The 13,747-nt window shown below is 41.3% G+C and overlaps 1 long non-coding RNA gene across 1 annotated transcript in view; it reads left to right on the top strand.

Moving 5' to 3' along the window:
• The first annotated feature begins 8,161 nt into the window (after positions 1 to 8,161).
• LOC128659397 (uncharacterized) overlaps positions 8,162 to 13,747 on the top strand; it is an 81,332-nt gene continuing 75,746 nt past the window's right edge. The window contains exon 1 of the long non-coding RNA XR_008402360.1: positions 8,162 to 8,236. This is a non-coding gene — a long non-coding RNA (uncharacterized LOC128659397). The remainder of the gene's footprint in view (positions 8,237 to 13,747) is intronic.

Raw genomic sequence — 13,747 nt, forward strand, 5'->3', positions numbered from 1 at the left:
CAGAAATGTTCTTGCTGCAAAACCAAAATGGGTCTCTTATTTGTTAATTAGTAGGTATAAACAGAAATACAACATATCATAATCTAGGTGTGATGAGAGCAGGATGTGATGTCACTAGTTTGTGGGCGGGGCTTAGGTCCGGTGTCTGTGTTGCAGTTAGTTTAGTACAATCAACCCGTCTGGATGTGTATTGCTATGCTCTGTAATAAAATAGAGTTGTACCATCATTGCTGTGTCCTGCATATATCCTGCATCTCATGACATGGTGTCAGAAGTTCTGGACTGCGCTTCTGTTCCTGATCGATTGCAATGTCAAAGTTTACCCCACCTGAGCCTTTTGACTTTTCTCAGCCTGCAGCTTGGCCCACATGGCGTCAGCGGTTTCAGCGCTTCAGGATTGCATCCAAACTGAACAAGGAGAGTGGTGAAGTACAAGTTATTTCTCTTTTATACTCTATGGGGAAAGATGTGGAGCCAGTGTTCAATGCTTTTACTTTCCAAGAAGGGGAAGAAGTTAACTTTGATATAGTTATGGATAAACTCAGTGCCCACTTTGTGCCTAAAAGAAATGTGATTCATGAGAGAGCTTGTTTTCACAAACGTAATCAGCGTGTGGGAGAATCTGTGGAGTCATTTGTGCGCAGCCTGTATGAACTAGCTGAATTCTGTGAGTTTGGTGTTGCTAAAGAAGAGCAAATCAGAGACAGAATAGTTATTGGAGTTGCAGATGCTGAAGTCTCCCTGAAGCTGCAGTTAGAGCCTGATTTAACGTTAGAAGGGGCTATTAGGATGGCCCGCCAGAGTGAACTGGTGAAAAAGCAAAGTGCTGATCTGAGGTCTGAGAGTATTGTGGATGAAGTGCAACAGTCTAGGAAAACTACTAGTGAAAGGCACAGTGTGAGCGGTAGATCTAAAGTACTGGAAAGGCCTAGAAGTGGATGGGCGCAACATGGCCGATGCACACGGTGCTACCGGGCTCATGATCAGAGTACTATATGCCCGGCCAGAGATAAAAGATGCAGAAAATGTAACAGAATAGGCCATTTTGAAGTGGTGTGTAAAACTGAATACATTAAGGAGATGCAGGTGGACAGTGACCAGGAAGGTCAGGAAGTGTCTTTTGTGGGGTCTGTGGTGGAACGGACAAGCTCAGAGGATGATTGGAAAGTTACTTTTACTGTAATGGGAGCCAAAGTTGATTTTAAGATTGACACAGGAGCAGATATCACTGTAATGTCTTTTGCTGAATTTATGAAACTGCCTCGACAGCCCCAGCTGGCAAAGGTTACTACAAATGTCCATAGTCCTGGTGGCCGCATTGATTGTGTGGGGAAATTTCTTGCCAGCTGCGAGTACAAGCAAAGGAAGTTTACCATGTGGGTGCATGTGATCCGAGGTCAGTGTGTTAACAGTTTATTGAGCAGAAAAGCAGCCTGTGACTTGGGCCTCGTGGCCAGAGTGAATGAGATTTCCGAAGATATGTTTGGCGAGTTGGGCCTACTGAACTGCAAACCTGTCCGTATAGCACTTAAAAGTGACGCAGTCCCATACAGTATTTCTACCCCTCGTAGAATCCCGTTCCCGCTCATGCCTCAAGTGGAGAAAGAGCTTATGCGCATGAAGTCTATGGGGGTTATTAAAGAGGTTGTGGAAGCAACTGATTGGTGTGCCCCCATTGTTCCAGTTGCAAAGAAAAATGGAAAGGTGCGCATCTGTGTGGACCTGAAAAGGTTGAATGAGGCAGTGAAGAGGGAGAGATTTGTGCTGCCGACATTGGAAGATATAGCCCCGAAGTTGGCTGGGGCGAAGTTCTTTTCCACATTAGACGCTTCTAGCGGCTTTTGGCAGATCCCCCTGGATCCAAAGTGCTGCAAACTGACTACCTTTATCACACCGGTAGGTCGGTTCTGCTTCTGCAGACTCCCCTTTGGGATATCCTCCGCTCCTGAAATCTTTCAAAGGGAAATGAGTTCTCTCCTGAGCGGCCACGTGGGCACAGCAGTCGTCATGGACGACATTCTAGTGTATGGGTCTACAGTGGAGGAGCATGATCAGCGTTTGAGTTGTGTGCTGCAGGCTATCAAAGAGTCTGGGCTGAAGCTGAATAAAGAAAAATGTCATTTTAGGAAAACTGAATTATGCTACTTTGCGCATATCATCAACGGGGATGGCATCAAGCCAGACCCCGAGAAAATTCGGGCTATTGAACAGATGAAAAGCCCTTCTGATGTACATGAGCTGAGACAGATATTGGGCCTTGTAAATTACGTGGGCAAGTTTCTTCCAGATTTATCTACAGTTTTACACCCTATCACAGAGTTGCTTAAGAAAGATGTTGCCTGGGTCTGGAGACCCTCACAAGAAAAAGCGTTCCTGCATGCCAAGTCCCTGCTGGGGTCTGCCCCAGTGCTGGGGTTCTACGACCCTTCAAAAAAGACTGTGGTTAGTGCTGATGCGAGCAGTTATGGGTTGGGGGCTGCACTCCTGCAGCTGAATGACAACAAACTACAGCCCATCGCCTACTGTTCCCGCACACTGACGGCTGCGGAGTCAAAATACGCTCAAATTGAGAAAGAGTGCCTGGCTGCAGTTTGGGCCTGTGAGCGCTTTCAGCGTTATCTAGTGGGTTTGGAGAAATTTAGTCTGGAAACTGACCACAAACCGCTAGTCCCTCTAATCAATTCTTATGACATTGACAAAACACCCTTGAGATGCCAGAGACTTTTAATGAGACTGCTCAGGTTCAATGTTCAGGCAGTGCATGTGCCGGGGAAACAGCTGGTTGTGGCAGATACACTATCCAGGCTCCCGCTGGCTGCTGCTGAAGAATCCTCCACAGAATCGGATGTGAAAGTGTATGTTGATTCAGTTCTGGCCTCTAAGTCCATTTCTTCAAGGAAACTGGAAGAGATAAAGAAAGAGACATATTTGGACACAGATCTGCAAGAAGTTATAAGGTACATAAGAGAAGGCTGGCCCGAGAGCCGGGCAGCCTGGATGTCTTTAAGTGCTTACCAGCCAGAGAGGTCGCAGCTCACGGAGCTGGAGGGGTTGGTGCTGTTCCAAGACCGCATTGTAATTCCTGTCAGCATGAGGAAAGAGATGTTAAACAGGATTCATGATGGCCACTTAGGCATTACAAAGTGCAGAGAGAGAGAGCAGCTACAGCTGTGTGGTGGCCTGGGATCAGCTCCGACATAGCAAATCATGTGTCTAAATGTGCCTTTTGCCGGGAACGCCGGCCTACTCAGAGAAGGGAGCCCTTGATGTCTACTCCGCTGCCTGCGGGGCCGTGGCAGAAAATAGCTGCTGATTTGTGTGAACTGCACGGGAAAAAGTTTCTTGTTGTGATCGACTACTATTCCAGGTATTTGGAAATTGCACCCCTGAATGATATCACCAGTCAGGCCATTATCATTCGCCTGAAGAGCTTGTTCGCTCGCTGGGGCATTCCAATGGAGCTGGTGAGTTATAATGGTATGCAGTTCGCTTCTACAGAGTTCAGTGCTTTCAGCAGGGAATATGATTTTGTACATTCCACGTCAAGTCCACATTATCCGCAGGCCAACGGAATGGCTGAAAGGGCAGTTCAAACAACAAAATTCATTCTAAAGCAATCTGAGCCGTACCTAGCCCTCTTGTCATACAGGGCGACGCCCATTCAAGCCACCGGGTTTAGCCCGGCACAGCTGATGCTAGGACGCCAGATTCGCACCACTTTACCCTCAGTGGGTGTCTTCAAGCCGCCTGGCCCTGTTCCTCGGGACGAAGTCCTTAGGAGGGATGAAGAGGCCAAAAAGGGTTATCGTTTCTTCTACGACAGGAGACATTCTGTCAGGCCTTTACAGGAACTGAAAGCGGGCCAAAGTGTCAGAATTAAACTGGATGATGAGAAGAAATGGAAGACGCCTGCTACGGTAGTGGGCCACTCTCCAGAACCAAGGTCTTACACAGTCCTTACAGAGGGAGGGACGGTTACACGCCATAACCGAAGACATCTTCAGCCTGTACCTGAGAGTCTGGAACCGGATACCTCAGTACCACCGCCGGTGGGATCCCCTGTTCTAAGAGAGGTGCCTTCCCCTCAGCAAGATCACAGTGGGGATATATATTTGCCTCCAGCAGACTCTTGTTCACCATCTTCTGTATCAGAGGACAGTTCATGCAAAGTTACATCAAGCGGAAGAGTGGTGAGACTTCCGGCCCGATACAGGGACTGACTTTAGCTAGAACAGTGACCGGAAGCATGGGCAGAATAATCCCATGGTCACTGTAGACTAGGGTAGTCTACCCCGATGTCCAAGTCAGGATGTAATTTATTTGTTCATGTTTTCTAATCTATCTGTTTTTATAATGTTCAAAAACAAAATGTTGTTGTATGCCCTGTTGGTGTACCTTGTTATTTATTATATGCAAATGTATGCTTTGCCTTTGAAAAAGGGGAAGATGTGATGAGAGCAGGATGTGATGTCACTAGTTTGTGGGCGGGGCTTAGGTCCGGTGTCTGTGTCGCAGTTAGTTTAGTACAATCAACCTGTCTGGATGTGTATTGCTATGCTCTGTAATAAAATAGAGTTGTACCATCATTGCTGTGTCCTGCATATGTCCTGCATCTCATGACACTAGGTAAACCAAGTCCCCTATTAGAGCAGAGCTAACTGTTCAGAGCATATTAGGGAATAAAGAATGTATAACAGCTTATATCAGCTTATATACCAAGCTTTAGAACCACAACATCAAGAGCTGGGCAGTAGAAAGCAGTCAGTAGTGTTAGAGATTAGTCCACTATGGATGCTCCGATACTCCATTTACATTACCCAATGCCAGCTCTTGTTGAGATCAGGATACAGGCAGTCTTAAATGCAATTCTAAATCTTACTGGCAAGTGAGCTGCAGGAAAGACCGATCCACAAACTGTGTCATTATACTTAGAGCGGAGTTTCTGAAGCTATATACCTGTAATGGTGTTGCTATCTGGTATGGTAATGCTATCTCTTTCACACTGAGCGTTATTAGAGCTTTTCAGGAGGGGGGGGGGAAGAAAAGAGAACATCATTCAAACCAAACAAAATAGAAAACAGAGAGCTAAGCTCCCAACAAACCCCCAAGTGTACTTTCATTTGAGTCTCTAACTGAGAAATAAGGTAGGGACTATCAGACAACCACACGCTATGTGTCCCCAAATCGTTCAGTAAGTGAAAAAGGAAAAACTAGCCCACTCCGTTTTTTCTGACATATGGAGAGTACGGCACATCGGTTAGACTTCTGAAGCCTCCTTTGAACATGATCGGCCACAAGGTGTTACTAAGAAGTTGATGTCCCTGCGGGTTAGCTGGAAGGGAATGAGCATAGCGCCATAGGTCAAGAGGGGATGGCTGATGCATCCTATCATGTAATGGGAGGACTTGTGCAGCGGACTCCAAGACGGACAGTGTCTTCAATGATGCAACGGTTGATCTCTTGCGCATCATAAGGTTAGCGGTGCTGAGTTGTACTGACTCCGGAGGAAGGCTTCCCATGTCAGTTGTAATGGCATCAGATGATTGTCGGGAAGAAAGCTCGGGTTCAGCCTCTGGCTGCCATATAGAAGTTATTCGCTGAGGCGCTAGTGTTAGCCGGGGTTTGCCTAAAAGGCATTGAGGCACTGTTTGAAGTGTCAGGCTACACTGTTCCGTGGTCAGAGTGGAAGTAGTCTCCAACCGCCACGGATCTTGGCTGCCAGGGGCATTATTCCACAGAGGTATCAGAGTCTCAGGTTCCCCGGGGTCCGTTTCCCCACATGTCAGCTCTGAGTGTAGTGAATGACGAAGATCGTTAAAGCAGCGATCCATTTTCCGTTCAAAAGCCATAAAAAGATCTTTGAAAACTGTATCAGTTATGTGGTTATCCATGTTAAGGAAATGACAGGATGCCTTGAGTTGCAGTAGTGAGGGGGCTAGTCTCAGTAGTGAGATCCCGGGGTGGCCTAGCTGACAAGATGGCGTCCTCTCCACTTTTGCTGCGGTGATCCTTACTGGCATAAACAGTGAAATATGCTGTTGCTCAAGTCACTTTTGTAGTTCTCGGTGTCTGTGGTGTTTCATCAGTTAATCAGCCATTATTTCATGAAAAGTTGTCTGCCCTGAGCGGTCACAACTGCTTGAATATAATAAATTTTGCCGGAGCTGATATGTTGTGCGACCGCTCAGATATAGAGCCAGCTCCGCCCCCCCCCCCTTTGTGGTATTTTTGAAAAGCTAAACCTAGGTAGGTTTAGATTTATAAAACCGTTGAAAACCGCCTCTTAGCTCAGAGCATTTAGAAAGCTTTTCACAGTTAGACAGTACTAGTTCATGTGTGTCATATAGATAACATTGTGCTCACTCCCGTGGAGTTATTTAGGAGTCTGCGCTGATTGGCTAAACTGCATGTCTTTCAAAAGCACTGAGATAAGGGGGCAGTCTGCAGAGGCTTAGATACAAGGTAATCTCAGAGGTAAAAAGTATATTAATATAACAGTGTTGGTTATGCAAAACTGGGGAATGGGTAATAAAGGGATTATCTATCTTTTTAAACAACAAAAAATGGCTGGAGTAGACTGTCCCTTTAATGTGTGTTTTGCATCATTTATTCACTTTTCCTGCAGATTTATGTGTATAAGTGTTCATGTCTTGCCTGTTTGTTATGCCTTATAGTTTGTATTTAGCTTACACTGCAGAAACATTTAAAGGCATTGTCTACAGTAAAATGTGTTAAATTCTATGCATTTGTTCTTACACTTTTGCAAAAGATTTCTTGAAGTTTCTTTAGTTGTGTTGTGTAGTATTGACTGGATATGTAATTGAGAGTACAAATAAAAGAAAATAATTGTGATTTTTAGTGATTAATGTTTAAGTAAATTAGCTACTGCTTTGTAGTTAAAACAAATACATTGTACTAAGTTAATAGACTGCGTATTGTGTGTGATAACATAATTAGGCTATTAATTGCAGCTATTTGAAAAAAAAAATGAAGAAATGAACAGCAGCCAATCAGCAGTGCTGAGGTCATGAACTCTTTTACTGTCATCTCATGAGATTTCGTTGTAAACTTCCTTACACTAAATAGGGAAATAAGATGAAAGTGCACGAATGCTCGCTCCTTCCGCTGTCCCGGGACAGACATACTGATTTGCTGCTTAGAAGTCCTTTACAATGGGATGTGGCTACCGAGGAACTTTTGAGGTAAAATATCTTTCTTTTTTACATAGAGATGTTCAGGTGATATTTTCTAGTCGGCTTATTACAGCTATGCTGTATCACTTTCAAGTGTTTCAACATTTGGGTATTATGGCCCTTTAAGGGAAGGAAATTGAAACACGGCCTTGTCCTTAAGGGGTTAAGGAAGTTTACCATGAAATCTCATAAGAGTTAAGTGAAATCTCATGAGATCACAGTAAGAGAGTTAATGACCTCAGCACTGCTGATGCTGATTGGCTGCTGTTCATTTCTTCCTTTTATATTTTTTTTACCTGCAGCTGGGAGCAGGTGAGTATAACTTTTTACACAGAACTTACTCTGCTGAGCTGAGGAGACTGTGAGGTAAAATATCTTCCTTTTTTTACATAGAGATGTTCAGGTGATATTTTCCTGTCAGCTTTTTACAGTTATACTGCATCAGTTTCAAGTGATTTAGCATATGAGTATTATGTCCCTTTAATTTTGCTTCATTGCCTTAGTATCCTTTGCTGAAGGAGCACCAATGCACAAGTGGGAGCTAGCTGAACACATTGATAAGCCAATCATAAGAGGCATTTCTGTGCAGCCACCAATCAGCAGCTAGCACCCAGCTTCTGAGCCTACCTATGTATTCTTTTCAACAAAGGATACCAATAAAACTAAGTAAATTGCACAATAGAAGGTAAATTGGAAAGTAGTTTAAAATTGTATGCTCTATCTCACTGGTTTTCAAATCTGTACTCAGACTCCCCCCCCCCCCCATTTCTCAAGTAAAATGCCATAAAGCCAAGAAAATACTTTTGAATGCTGAACTAACTTAGATATAATTTAATGTCTTTAAATCTGCTAGAAACACATACTAAAATGATGTTTCATCAGAAATTCACGTTGCATCATGCAGTGTTACATATAAATAAAGCATGTTGTTAAAAAAAAAAAGGTCACATGATCACATTTGAGTCTTACTTACTTCCTGCACAGAGGCAGATGCTACAGGAAGGCAGAAATTGCGCCAAAATTTGAATGAGAATAAACTACTGGTGAGTTTTGCAGTGTAATACTTTGCTACAATGTGGCACGTGATGTTAAAGGGACAGTCTAGTCCAAATTAAACGTTTATGATTCAGAGAGGGCATGCAATTTTAAACAACTTTCGAATTTACTTTTATCATCAAATTTGCTTTGTTCCCTTTGTGGTATTTTTTGAAAAGCTAAACCTAGGTAGGTTTAGATTTCTAAAACAGTTGAAAACCGCCTCTTAGCTCAGAGCATTTAGAAAGCTTTTCACAGTTAGACAGTACTAGTTCATGTGTGTCATATAGATAACATTGTGCTCACTCCCATGGAGTTATTTAGGAGTCTTCACTGATTGGCTAAACTGCCTGTCTTTCAAAAGCACTGAGATAAGGGGGCAGTCTGCAGAGGCTTAGATACAAGGTAATCACAAAGGTAAAAGTATATTAATATAACAGTGTTGGTTATGCAAAACTGGGGAATGGGTAATAAAGGGATTATCTATCTTTTTTTTAAACAACAAAAAATGGCTGTAGTAGACTGTCCCTTTAATGTGTTTTGCATCATTTATTCACTTTTCCTGCAGATTTATGTGTATAAGTGTTCATGTCTTGCCTGTTTGTTCTGCCTTATAGTTTGTGTTTAGCTTACACTGCAGAAACATTTAAAGGCATTGCCTACAGTAAAATGTGTTAAACTCTATGCATTTGTTCTTAAAACTTTCTTTTAGTTGTGTTGTGTAGTATTGACTGGATATGTAATTGAGATTACAAATAAAATAATTGTGATTTTAGTGATTAATTTTTAAGTAAATTAGCTACTGCTTTGTAGTTAAAACAAATGCATTGTACTAAGTTAATGGACTGTGTATTGTGTGTGATAACATAATTAGGCTATTAATTGCAGCTGTTTGAAAAGGCAGCTTTTTTTTTTTTTTTAAAGGGACATTCCGGACAAAATTTAAATGCACCTAGATAAATGACATCTTGGAATAGATTTGTATATATTTACACTATAAATGTATTGGCAAAAATGCTCCTAGTAAAAGTTATCACTGTTTTAGTGCTAACCTTTTTCTGTGCACGTGAAGCATAGCTAGATATTCTCACTTCACCAGCTTTTTAAATACTGCAGCCGCTCAGAATGCGAGTGGAGCTTGTATCATGTCAGCAATTAACAAACTGAGTTATAACCAGATGATACAAACACCTTGGGCTCTCTAAGCAAGTGCTGTGTTTAAAATGCTGGTGCACGGCGCATACTTAAATACACTTTTGAAACAGCTTTAGCTTTTATTAGAAACGTTTTTGCTAATACATTTATATTCAAAACTGAAATGTATCTATAGGGATTTCAATTTTGTCTGGAATGTCCCTTTAAAATTTTTTTTTGATCTTCTGTTAAAAAAATGTAAACCTTTTTAGTGTAAGAAATCTGTCTATAAAAGTCTCTAGAATTATCCAATAGTAATAACCAGAGTTAAAATAAATGGTTGTATTACATATATATATATATATATATATATATATATATATATATATATATATATATATATATATAGCCTGCTAGTAAATTACACTATCTTTAAAGGGATATAAACCCCAAGAAATGTATTTCTTTCATGTAATTGGCAAGAGTCCATGAGCTGGTGACGTATGGGATATACAATCCTACCAGGAGGGGCAAAGTTTCCTAAACCTCAAAATGCCTATAAATACACCCCTCACCACACCCACAATTCAGTTTTACAAACTTTGCCTCCTATGGAGGTGGTGAAGTAAGTTTGTGCTAGATTTCTACGTTTATATGCGCTTCTCAGCATGTTGAAGCCCGGTTCCTCTCAGAGTACAGTGAATGTCAGAGGGATGTGAAGGGAGTATCACGTATTGAATACAATGGTCTTCCTAATGGGGACCTATTTCATAGGTTCTATGTTATCGGTCGTAGAGATTAATCTCCTACCTCCCTTTTCAAATCGACAATATACTCTTATATACCATTACCTCTGCTGATTCTCGTTTCAGTACTGGTTTGGCTATCTGCTATATGTGGATGGGTGTCTTTTGGTAAGTATGTTTCATTTACTTAAGACACTCTCAGCTATGGTTTGGCACTTTATATATAAAGTTCTAAATATATGTTTGTACTTATATTTGCCATAATTCAGGTTTATCAGTATATTTCCTTTTTGCAGACTGTCAGTTTCATATCTGGGAAATGCTTTTAAAAATTTTTTTTTACCTGAGGTTTTCAAATTGACTCTTTCTAATTGTGGGCTGTATTAGGCTTGCGAGAGTGCAAAATGCTATAATTTATTGCGTCATTCTTGGCGCGATACTTTTTTGGCGCGAAAAATTACGTTTGTTGATGCAAATTCGTCATTTCCGGTGTCTTGGCGCCGAGTCTTTTTTCGAGGTTGTGTCATCTATGACGCTTGAGTTTCATTCTTTATTTAAGACCTCATTCCTTTTGCTTCTGGTCTTTTTTTTCTATGTCAGAGGCTTATTTTGTTTGCATTTTTTCCCATTCCTGAAACTGTCATATAAGGCAATTGATCATTTTGCTTTATATGTTTTTTCTTTTACATACTGCAAGATGTCTCAATCTGATCCTGTCTCAGAATCTACTACTGGAATCCTGCTGCCTGATATCGGTTCTACCAAAGCTAAGTGCATTTGTTGTAAACTTGTGGTAACTGTTCCTCCAGCTGTGGTTTGTAATAGTTGTCATGATAAACTTTTACATGCAGAGAATGTTTCCATCAGTAGTAGTTTATTACATGTTGCTGGTCCATCAACCTCTAATGCTCAGGATATTCCTGTAAATTTAAGAGAATTTATTTCTGACTCCATTCAGAAGGCTTTGTCTGCCATTCCACCTTCTGATAAACATAAAAGGTCTTTTAAAACTTCTCATAGAGTTGATGAATTTTCTAATGACCGACAACATACTGATTTATCTATCTCTGATGAGGATCTGTCTGATTCAGAGGATCCTGCCTCAGATATTGACAATGACAAATCCTCTTATTTATTTAAAATGGAGTATTTTCGTTCATTATTAAAAGAAGTGTTGATTGCATTAGATATGGAGGAGACTAGTCCTCTCGATACTAAAACTAGTAAATGTTTAAATTCGGTTTATAAACCTCATGTAGTTATTCCAGAGGTTTTTTTCAGTTCCTGATGCTATTTCAAGATATGATTTATAAGGAATGGAATAGACTGGGTACTTATTTTACTCCTTCTTCAAGGTTTAACAAATTGTATCCTTTGCCTACTGATAGATTGGAGTTTTGGGAAAAGATCCCCAAAGTTGATTGGGCCATCTCTACTCTTGCTAAACGTACAACTATTCCTACGGAAGATAGTACTTCTTTTAAGGATCCTTTAGATAGGAAGCTTGAATCTTTTCTAAGGAAAGCTTATTTATGTTCAGGCCATCTTCTTAGGCCTGCTATTTCTTTGGCTGATGTTGCAGCTTCTTCAACTTTTTGGTTGGAAACTTTAGTGCAACAAGTATCAGATCATAATGTGTATAGCATTGTTAAACTAATTCAACATGCTAATAATTTCATTTGTGATGCCATTTTTGATATCATCAGGATTGATGTTAGATATGTCTTTAGCTATTTTAGCTAGAAGAGCTTTATGGCTTAAATCTTGGAATGCTGATATGACTTCTAAATCGACATTGCTAGCTCTTTCTTTCCAAGGTAATAAATTATTTGGTTCTCAGTTGGATTCTATAATTTCAACTGTCACTGGGGGGAAGGGAAATTTTTTGACTCAGGATAAAAAATCTAAGGGTAAATTTAAAGCTTCTAACCGTTTTCGTTCCTTTCGACAGAATAAGGAACAGAAACCTAGTCCTTCTCCTAAGGAATCTGTCTCCAATTGGATGCCTTCCTCAATCTGGAATAAATTCAAGCCATTTAAAAGATCTAAACCAGCCCCCAAGTCCGCATGAAGGTGCGGCCCTCATTCCAGCTCAGCTGGTAGGGGACAGATTAAAATTTTTCAAGGATGTTTGGATAAATTCAGTCCAAAATCGTTGGATTCAGAGTATTATCTCTCAGGGGTACAGAATAGGTTTCAGAGTAAGACTGCCAGTGAGAAGTTTCTTTCTCTCACGCATTCCAGTGAACCCAGAGAAAGCGCAGGCTTTCCTGAAGTGTGTTTCAGACCTGGAGTTATCTGGGGTAATCGTGCCAGTTCCTTTTCAGGAACAGGGTCTGGGGGTTTATTCAAATCTGTTCATTGTCCCAAAGAGAGAAAATTCATTCAGACCAGTTCTGGATCTAAAGGTCTTGAATCGTTATGTAAGAGTACCAACTTTCAAAATGGTGACTATAAGGACTATTCTGCCTTTTGTTCAGCAAGGGCATTATATGTCCACAATAGACTTACAGGATGCATATCTTCATATTCCAATTCATCCAGATCACTATCAGTTCCTGAGATTCTCTTTTCTAGACAAGCATTACCAATTTGTTGCTCTTCCTTTTGGCCTAGCAACAGCTCCAAGGATCTTTTCAAAGGTTCTCGGTGCTCTACTCCCTGTAATCAGAGAGCGGGGTATTGCTGTGTTTCCTTATTTGGACGATATCTTGGTAGTTGCTCAGTCTTTACGTTCTGCAGAATCTCACACGAATCAACTAGTGTTGTTTCTTCAAAAACATGGTTGGAGGATCAATTTACCAAAAAGTTATTTGATTCCTCAGACAAGGGTAACCTTTTTAGGTTTCCAAATAGATTCAGTGTCCATGACTTTGTCTCTAACAGACAAGAGACGTCTGAAATTGGTTGCAGCCTGTCGGAACCTTCAGTCTCAATCATTCCCTTCAGTAGCTATGTGCATGGAGGTTTTAGGTCTCATGACTGCAGCATCGGACGCGATCCCCTTTGTTCGTTTTCACATGAGACCTCTTCAGCTTTGTATGCCGAACCAATGGTGCAGGGATTATACAAGGATATCACAATTAATATCCTTAGATCCCAATGTTCAACTATCTCTGACTTGGTGGTTAGATCACCATCGTATAGTTCAAGGGGCCTCTTTTGTTCATCCAACCTGGACTGTGATCACAACAGATGCCAGTCTTTCAGATTGGGGAGCTGTCTGGGGATCTCTGACAGCACAAGGGGTTTGGAATTCTCAAGAGGCAAGATTACCAATCAATATTTTGGAACTCTGTGCGATTCTCAGAGCTCCTCAGTTTTGGCCTCTATTGAGGAGAGAGCCATTTATTTGTTTTCAGACAGACAATGTCACAACTGTGGCGTATGTCAATCATCAGGGTGGGACTCGCAGTCCTCAAGCTGTGAAAGAAGTATCCCGGATACATGTTTGGGCAGAATCCAGCTCCTGTCTAATTCTGCAGTGCATATCCCAGGTGTAGACAATTGGGAAGCGGATTATCTCAGTCGTCAAGCTTTACATCTGGGAGAGTGGTCTCTTCACCCAGATGTGTTTTTTCAATTGTTCAGATGTGGGGGTTTCCAGAAATAGATCTGATGGCATCTCATCTAAACGAG

The sequence above is a fragment of the Bombina bombina genome, chromosome 5 (assembly GCF_027579735.1).
Source record: "Bombina bombina isolate aBomBom1 chromosome 5, aBomBom1.pri, whole genome shotgun sequence".
Lineage (NCBI taxonomy): Eukaryota > Metazoa > Chordata > Amphibia > Anura > Bombinatoridae > Bombina > Bombina bombina.